Source organism: Limulus polyphemus, unplaced genomic scaffold, assembly GCF_000517525.1.
Source record: "Limulus polyphemus unplaced genomic scaffold, Limulus_polyphemus-2.1.2 Scaffold729, whole genome shotgun sequence".
Lineage (NCBI taxonomy): Eukaryota > Metazoa > Arthropoda > Merostomata > Xiphosura > Limulidae > Limulus > Limulus polyphemus.
The window spans coordinates 149,392-158,196 of record NW_013666339.1 but is presented as its reverse complement, the minus strand read 5'-3'; the positions used below and the strand labels follow the sequence as shown (position 1 = coordinate 158,196).

General features: G+C 28.5%; 1 long non-coding RNA gene across 15 annotated transcripts in view; it reads left to right on the top strand.

Annotated features, from left to right (window-relative positions):
• LOC106460215 overlaps nt 1-8,805 on the top strand; it is a 53,287-nt gene that overhangs the window by 29,064 nt on the left and 15,418 nt on the right. For 12 of the 15 annotated variants that reach the window (XR_002610706.1, XR_002610713.1, XR_002610701.1 and 9 more), the window contains 2 exons: nt 833-977; nt 2,850-3,063. This is a non-coding gene — a long non-coding RNA (uncharacterized LOC106460215). Of the gene's footprint in view, nt 1-832; nt 978-2,849; nt 3,064-3,241; nt 3,362-5,447; nt 7,007-8,805 lie in introns of those variants that run through there. The other 3 variants (XR_002610710.1, XR_002610711.1, XR_002610708.1) reach the window with 3 other exon arrangements.

Genomic DNA, 8,805 nt, shown 5'->3' with positions numbered 1-8,805 from the left:
AATATACACAATAGTCATATATATATATATATATATATATATATATATATATATATATATATATTATTATAACTTAGCAATTCTTATAGTAGGTCTTAAAAACTTAATTGAGACTATTTTTTGAAAATATAAGTTTAGTTAGAATTTTTTAGTTTTTAACACAAACAATGCATAATGTGGGATGTAAAATCCACTAAACATATGATGCACATGCAGGATAGGAGAACTTCATATGTATGGGTAACAGCCTTATCTAGAATGTTTGGTGTATAGTATTCCTCCTGACTGTCACAAACTTGTTGAAAAATGCAACTAAGCAACACATAGTTGTTTAATAAAAATATATTTACAATGAAGTTTATATCAGAAAATAACTGAATGTTTATCTTATATCACAACACAAAAATAAATTATTTTCACACATTCAGAGTTTTATAAGCACAGAACAACAGGAATGAATTCCTGCAAGAATATTATTAAACGAGTTATTTCATTGTATCATATAGTTTATAACTTAATAAAAAAAAACTTTAAATATAAAGAAGATAATTCTTTTTAACTTCTGTTAAATGAATGATCACCTAATACTAGGGAACTTTTTAAATCCTCTGAAGAATATTATGTTGATAGCGAATGTTCAGTTAAATGTCATTTTGTTTTCAGAAACTATTAAACTACTGTTTTATAAACAATCATGATTAGATATTAAAATGGTAAGATAAAAGGTGTTTACACTAACTTATTTCTATGTTTTATAATGTAAAAGTGATGATAAATTGTATAAATAAAAAGTTATTTTACATGTGCCAAGTTATATGTAATATTGTTTCAGCTACAAGACCTTTTAGCTGCTCACCAAGCCATTATTGCTCTGACGAAAGAGAAAACAGACTGCATGAATAGCATGAAAATAGCATTTATGAGGAGGGCCTGTGCATTGATTGTAGAAACCGTGGGTGTGTTCTGTGGATCTAGAGGTAAGCTAATATTCTGTATTATAATATTATTGTTCTACATGTTGAGATTTTTGACATTTAAGTAAAAAGTTATCACTTGATGAAATTGTATTGTTCCAATGATAGTTTCTTCTTTAAACTTTTACTTCAACCCCTTATTGTGAACATATCAAAACATGGGAAAAATAATTCAGTCATGCAAATTAGGATTGTCTGAGAATAATCTCATAAATCCTTGACCTTTCTAGTATTTTTATGAACATCACACTTAATATTCAGATGGGTAACAACAGAAAATAAATTAAGATATTAAAAAACTCTGATAATAAAAGTACACTGAGTGACGTACAGTTAAACCTATGTATAACAACCATCTCTGTGGAAAGGCTATGTTAGATTTTATATGCAGTTGATTTCTGTACAAGAGCATGAAACTTTATCACAAAGTTATATGATTATTATTTTCACTTCAAAATAAAAAAGATCTAAAAATCTTGAAGTAACAAGGAAATTTATTATATGTTTAAAAAATATGTATATTCATGTCTCTTAAACCTCATCTGTAATGAATGAACTTAAGTATGTTACTATCTCATCATTTATATTTACAGTTACATGAATTGAGCTGGGGTTTTATAACTACAGTGTAAATTTAAAAGTAATTTTAATTTGAGATAATATATATATATCCCATGCCTAACTAGTACCATTTTGACATATCTGATAACACAGGATGCAATGGTTTTGTTGTTTTGAAATTTTTACATGATCTACAGTAATTACTATATGCTGAATCCAAAAATGATATACATTTTCCCCCCATCACGTACAGATTTTTCACAAAACATCATAACACAATACATAAAAAAAAGACCACACCATGTAGTTTTGAGACTAACAGATGTCAATTTCACAAAAAAAAATTCACGATGAATGAGGATGCATATTCATTTGACATCAATGTCCTTCCCTTTTCTTCAGTAATAAAAAATGTTCATTATGGTAAACTCTTACTTAGATCAAATTATTATTTCGTTTTTTTTCTTCCCAATTTGTGAAAAATCTTTACATGATAGAAAAAAATCAATATTATTTTCAAAATCTGCATAGCTGAATTCTGGAAAATCCGTTGTTAAAACCAAAACAACTTTTATGAAGTTTAAATTTGCAGGCCTGTGTTATTGGTGGATAAAACAACTTGAAACTTTGTAAGTTAGGAGTGGCCAAATAATAATAATAATAACATCAGATAGCCAAGGATGGTTAAATTCTAAATTCAATATGTAATTGTTTTTTCTCCTAATTTTTAATGATAATTTGCCACAACTAGTAAAGATAACTATGCCATCTGTGTTATATATTTCATTGGCTTCATGGCTTTATTCACTAGCAGTGGGGAAATTGAAATGGCTGTTAGCATTAAACAGGTTTTTACTCAGCAAAAGGTCTTAAAACAAAACACAAGTTGGTTAAGACTAAGGAAAAATTTAATTGTATGTATGGTTGCTGTATCAAAATAGTATCTTTTTTTTTTAGAGTTGATGTAATCTATCATCAATTTGTGAAAAATACTGTTTCTTATGACAGAATAAATACTAAAAAATATTAAACATATACAGTTTTTAAATCTCAGATTTCTGTTCTTAGTATAGACATGAAAAATATTACTTGAAAAATTAAACAGATTTAAATCTATAACAATCTCTTATGATCTTATTATAGGCATTTTCAGGACTACTACATAAAATTCTGTTTTTTATAGATATATATATTATGAAAAATGATTCCAAAATAATGTTCCAAAAAGCTTAAAGATATAGTTATTTTCAGAACAATAGTCACAAAAAAGGTATTTTTTTATGATTGAAAACAGCACACACTTTAAATATTTAGGTCAACGACTAGGAGTAGATGAGTCTAATGTTACTTCTAGTCTTTCGTCTGGTGGACATTCAGCAAAAACGTCATAATTCCTGGTTAGCTAGTGATAAGTTTTCACAATAAAACAATTTTACCTCAACAGCCAAATTCTCATATCAGCTCTTCGTTCAACAAAGATGCGGTTGCCCCAAATGGAAATTTTGATACCTGTTACATGACTGCTGAGGTGAGTTCCTACTGTCCCACATTAACTTTATTTTGTTGATGCATTATAGATGTGATATTTGGATACTATGTATCTCCTATAGTATACCATATCATACAAATATTTAAATTTTTATAGAGTTCTAATTTGGAACATACTAAATCCAGTCATTGTTATGTGCCAATATGTTATTTTATAGCATGTTTTGGTCAAGGGAATTACTACAAGTCAACAACCAACTTCTCATATCAGCTCTTTGGTCATCAAACAAACAGTTGCTCCAAATTTAAATTTTGATACCTCTTATATGAAAGCTGAGGTGAGCTTCTACTGTACCATATTAACTTTATTTTGTTGACTAATTATAGATGTGGTATGTGGATACCACATGTGTTACTCTCCTATGGTATATCATACAAAATATTTAAATAATTATATAGTTCTAATTTAGAACATGTTAAATCCAGTCATTGTTGTGTGCCAATATGTTACATTTTTAGCATTTTTCAGTGAAGGAAACTACTGTCTGTGGGATAGGTGTTTGGTTGTTCTACATTTTCATGTGTGTAAGGACTGCTCTGTGAATGTCACATTGAGCATAGATACCTCCAAATACTTGTGATTCAACTTTATGGCTCTGTAGTAAGTGTAAGGGCTAATGACACGAAAAATCTGATTTTAATACCTGTGATGAGCACAGCATAGATAACTCACTTTGTAGCTTTGTGTTTAACATCAAACAAATACAATCCAGTTTTGCCATTGGACAACCTCTTGTTCTTGTTTCGTCTTTGCAAACCTTGAACATTTGTTTTGAACATAGTGTATATAAAGATGGTAGATTGTTTCTAGAAGTTTGAAAATTAGTTGTAAATAAGTATTTACGTGTATGATAAGATGAGGACTTTTTTAAGGCAAGTATTTTATTATTATTTTGGATTATAACAGACTTTGTGAGTATAGTGTTTCTATGAATTTTATAATTAATTGATTTATTTGTACAGCTGAATTCTCTGTTGTCAAATAAAGTATCTAAATCAGCCTTCACTTCAACACATCCAAGTTTTGTAACTGCAAGAAAATCTAGTAAACAATTATTTTTATTGAAAGAAATGCAGCAAGCACACAAGATCTATTTTGGTAACATCAAAGTAAACAAGAGTAAATCCACCTTTAACATCTGTAGCTGTGGGAAGACCTGTGCCCTTGAATAATGTATGTAAGCATGTAATAACAGTTCTTTGACATAAATATGATGCATACATAACAATATGAAATTTCTAAAAGTACTTCATAAACAACATGTTTTGTACAACAACAACTTAGGAAAGGTGTGAATATATAATAAAACCAAGCATATTTTAATAGATCCACTCTCTATTGTTTTGTTTTTATCTCACCTTTCTCTATAGGTACCTTTCTATTTCATGTTGATTTTTAGGGTAGTGCTTGTAAAAATTTCCATTTATTGTAAAGTTTGAATTTGTTATTCTTCTCTTCTATACTGCCAGTTCATTGAAATTTCTTTTGATAAAGTTTTTAAATGGATATATCTAAAAAACTGTGTGATGTATAGATTCAAATAAACTAACATAATACCTTTCTTTCATATTATATTTTCTGGCACATAGTTTCTGGGCTAGGTTTTGTATTGTCTTGTAGTTACAGTTTAGTTTCAAAAGAAGTTATGCCTTTTACATAAAGTATTTATGGTAACATTTTTTTTAATAATCTTAGACAGTTGTTTATAAGACAGTAACTCAATATTTGGCTCTTATTGTTATATAAAGTAATCATTGATATGTTTATAGGCATTGTACATGTCATGATTCCTCACCCTTTGTTTTGACCATGTAATTCAACCAGACTAGAAATTAAAACAAATGACTGGAAAGTAATTTTTATTTTATTGTGTATATTCTAGTTTTATCAAACTTGTACATTTTCTTGATGTGTTATTTGCTGTACATTTGAAGTTCAAAGCGGTGATTCTCTGTTGCACAAGTGGGTTATCATATTAACACATTTACCAGGAATCTGTAGAATAAACTAAAACTTTTGACAGTAATACAGGATACTGCTGGACATGATGTTACTGTGAAGTATCCACTAACAAGGTCTGGAAGACTCCTTTCAAACAGAAACAGAAACTTTACTAATTATTGTACTGTACCTTATTTCTATATATATACTTTACATAGGTAGCACTAAACTATTGTGATAAACATCAAAGTAAAGTTTATTGTTATAATAAAGTTATTGAAAAAGATATAACATTAAATTTTATTTATTTTGATTTTATGCAGCTTTGTTGTGAATTCCTATTTCTTATTTTAAAACTTAAACCTTATGTGTTTTTTTCAAAACAATCGTATATTAAGTAAATTTGAAATGTTCATTTGCAGGTAAGAAAACAGTATATAAAGGCATTGTCTAATAACAAGTATGATGCACAGATTCAAAATAAAGCTTCTGATCAAGCAAAGGATTAGTCAGGATTTTACAATTGTGGATTATTGCATATCAAGTCGGAAAATACATTTACATCATTGGAAAGATAATTTTTGTACTTTGTTTTAATGCTAAACAAATCATTGTACAAGGTAGCATCCATGGTTAGTACTGGTTTTAAGTGAAACGTAATCATCACAGCCAGTTTAACGAGACTATTTAAAGTGTTCAAATGATTTGGGAGTTATAAAATTTACTATTCAAAACAGATTTCTTCTGTTTAAATTTATAAAGAGCACATTCAATTAAGTGCAAAATATGCAGTAGCTAAGGTGAAATTGTAGTTAACTCTTGACCTTATTTCATTTGTGTGCTAACATTCTAAACACTTTCTAGTATTAACAGACTCAAAGTGGAATTGGTTTTTGTTCTTTTCTGGAGTGTGTGCAAACTCACAAACAGTTAATAAATTCTTAGGGTTCTTAGAAACCTATTTTTAGGACTTGTAACCTCCAGAAAGGTCTACTTAAAACACACAATTTAATAATATATTTTTATGTATACTGACTCTTCCTAGCTATTTTTGAATCAAACTGATCATTGGAAAACCCTTGATTACTTTTTTTTTTCTGTACCCTGTTATAGTATGGCTTATTGGAGTAAATTCCATCCATTTAGCTTGATTTTAGTGGATACTTCTTTTAAATTCATATATTCTTGTATCTGTTGCTTTTTGTTAGTTACATTCAGGCTGAAGTGTAGTATAATGTCAATCATATATATTTTTATTAATAAATATTAATAATGTATAAATGTCACCAAATGTTTTGTGAAGCTGGTGATGTAAAAAAACTGTAAAATTCAACTATTCACATTTTCTCATAATTTTTTTGTTTCTGAAGTTATTAAACTCATAAGTAAATCATCTGAAATGTAAGATAATTTAATTTCTCAAAGTCTATGTTTGTTTGTTCCTGTAACTTATTTCAAAATCTACTTGTGTAGGCAGAAAATTTGATGATTTTCACCATATGAATAAAAATTCCAACAAGAAGCCAAAAGTTAACAACTAGTGCTAGAGTTTAATTTTGTTTTTAATTATTCCATTCAAAATATATTTATTAATAGTTACATCAAAAGAAAATTTTAAATCTCAACATTTTAAGTATAATTTTATTTTGTGTGGATACATCACAAATAATTTTTCAAAATTTGATGTTGCACATTTTGTCCTGGTTACACCCAGAATGCCTGTGCTGGGGAAGGTTGATAGCCAAGTAGGTTAATTTCTATAGTAATTGCTCTATTATCATTGTGGTACTGTAATAGCAAAGGCACTGAAGTACCTTCAGAAAATATGTTCTGAAACATTTATTGAAATTGCAAAAAATTGCATTAAGTCTAAAGAAACAACTTAATAACTGTAAGTTATTTATTTGAATTGTTTTGCTTACATGACACATATCTTTGTTTTCACTTGTATGTCAATCATTATATTTTGTTAAAATAACATCACTTGTTATTTTGATTTCCCCTTTTTTATTAGAATTTGATTTCTTTTGCTGTATTTTTTTAATGTTTTTACAGTTTTTATTTGTGTTGAAGATATTACATTATGGTATAAGAATAGTTTTTATGGTTTGTTGAAGCGTGGTTAAGATATTAATGATAAGATATAGTTTTTTTTTTGTCTGACAAAGCTGCCCTCTTTAAGTTGAGGATTCAAGCTTTATTAGATGAAGAGATGTCACTGTCAGTTTTAGGTATATTTCAGAATATGGCCTGTTTAATCACTCTTGCTTTTCTTTGTGTTTATGCTACAGTTCAGTCAGGTACATTTGATTGTCTAATGGTGGTGTGTCATCAATGTTTGCTTTCTACATAGTTCTCAGTCCTATACTTTCATTCCCAGTGTTTTGTGTTAACACGTACAAGACAATAGGATTGTAGCTTAATCATAGTTTTAATGAAAGAAAAGGAGATGATTATTTTGTTCATGCTAAGACTTTTGAGTACAGTGTTGATCATTCTTTTATCTATTGCCCCTCAGTGGCAAGTCTGCAGGCTTACAATGATAAAAATCAGGTTTGATACCCTTGGTGGGCAGAGCACAGATAGACCATTTCGTACGTTTGTGCTTAACCAACTCAAACTTATCAATTTCTTAGTCTTAAAGCATTGTAATTGTGGAGGATAGATTAGAATCTGTAAATTTATGGTAGGTTGTTTCCAAACCACCAAAATGCTATAGATTTTGTAGATGATCTTTTTCTAATATCATAACATCACAGTGAGAACATCTTTAAATCATCTTAAACATCATTTGTTCACAGGTGTCAATGGAGATGTGATCTTTAGCCAGGCCAGTATCACTATGCATATAGCTTTGGACATGCTTTATTTAGTAGATTATGTTAATGCGACATGCTCTTTATAGCATTATTTATATCTAAATATAATGTATAATTATCCACACTAGAAATGATAACGTAATTTTTTAATATTATGAAATATTTAAATTAGATTTGGCAAGTTTCAAGAATTTCATCTTTTTCTTCTAATTATTCAATCTGTTTATGTTTTGTTTGTCTAGTAATGATATTTAACACTTACTCTTGTTTTATGTATGTTTGTTCCTGTAACTTATTTCAAAAGATAATTTAAGACTTGGCTTTACAATAGTCTTAAGTTTGGCACAGTAACTATGGCCTCTGTGCAAGGATAAAAAATACTGATAATTTTCCTAAGATCTCCTCAGTTTGTGTTCTGGATTCTCATTTTAGAATAAAAAAAAACGTTTGATTAAAAGCTGTAACTGCAATTTTGACATTTGATTTGTTATCAGCTTGCACATGCTGAAAAAAAGCAAAGGAAACAAGTAAACAAAAAAAATTGGAAATATGTGCAGAGTGGTATAAAAAACCTAGAAATAAGTTTGTTCAGTATTTGATATTGTTTTTTCAACCTAGTAGTAAACATTGCAGTTACCAGTGTTTCTATGCTGAATATGAATACAATAATGCTACTAGTTAGGGAATGGAAATACCGGATACTGAATATTTCCATACTGTCTCCTTCTCTCATTGTTTTTTTATGTATTCCTGCATCTATTTGTTGTTTGTAGAACAAGTTTGTTTTACTTTTCAAAAATCTAGTGCATTTTACATTTTACTTACTAGGCAGGTATAAATTCAGAAACACTTTTGTTAGTGACAATTTATGTTGGATTACTATTGGCAAAATAATTGCTGTCAAAATTACATTATTAATTAAAGTGTATTACAGTAGAGGATTATATGTTGGATTACTATT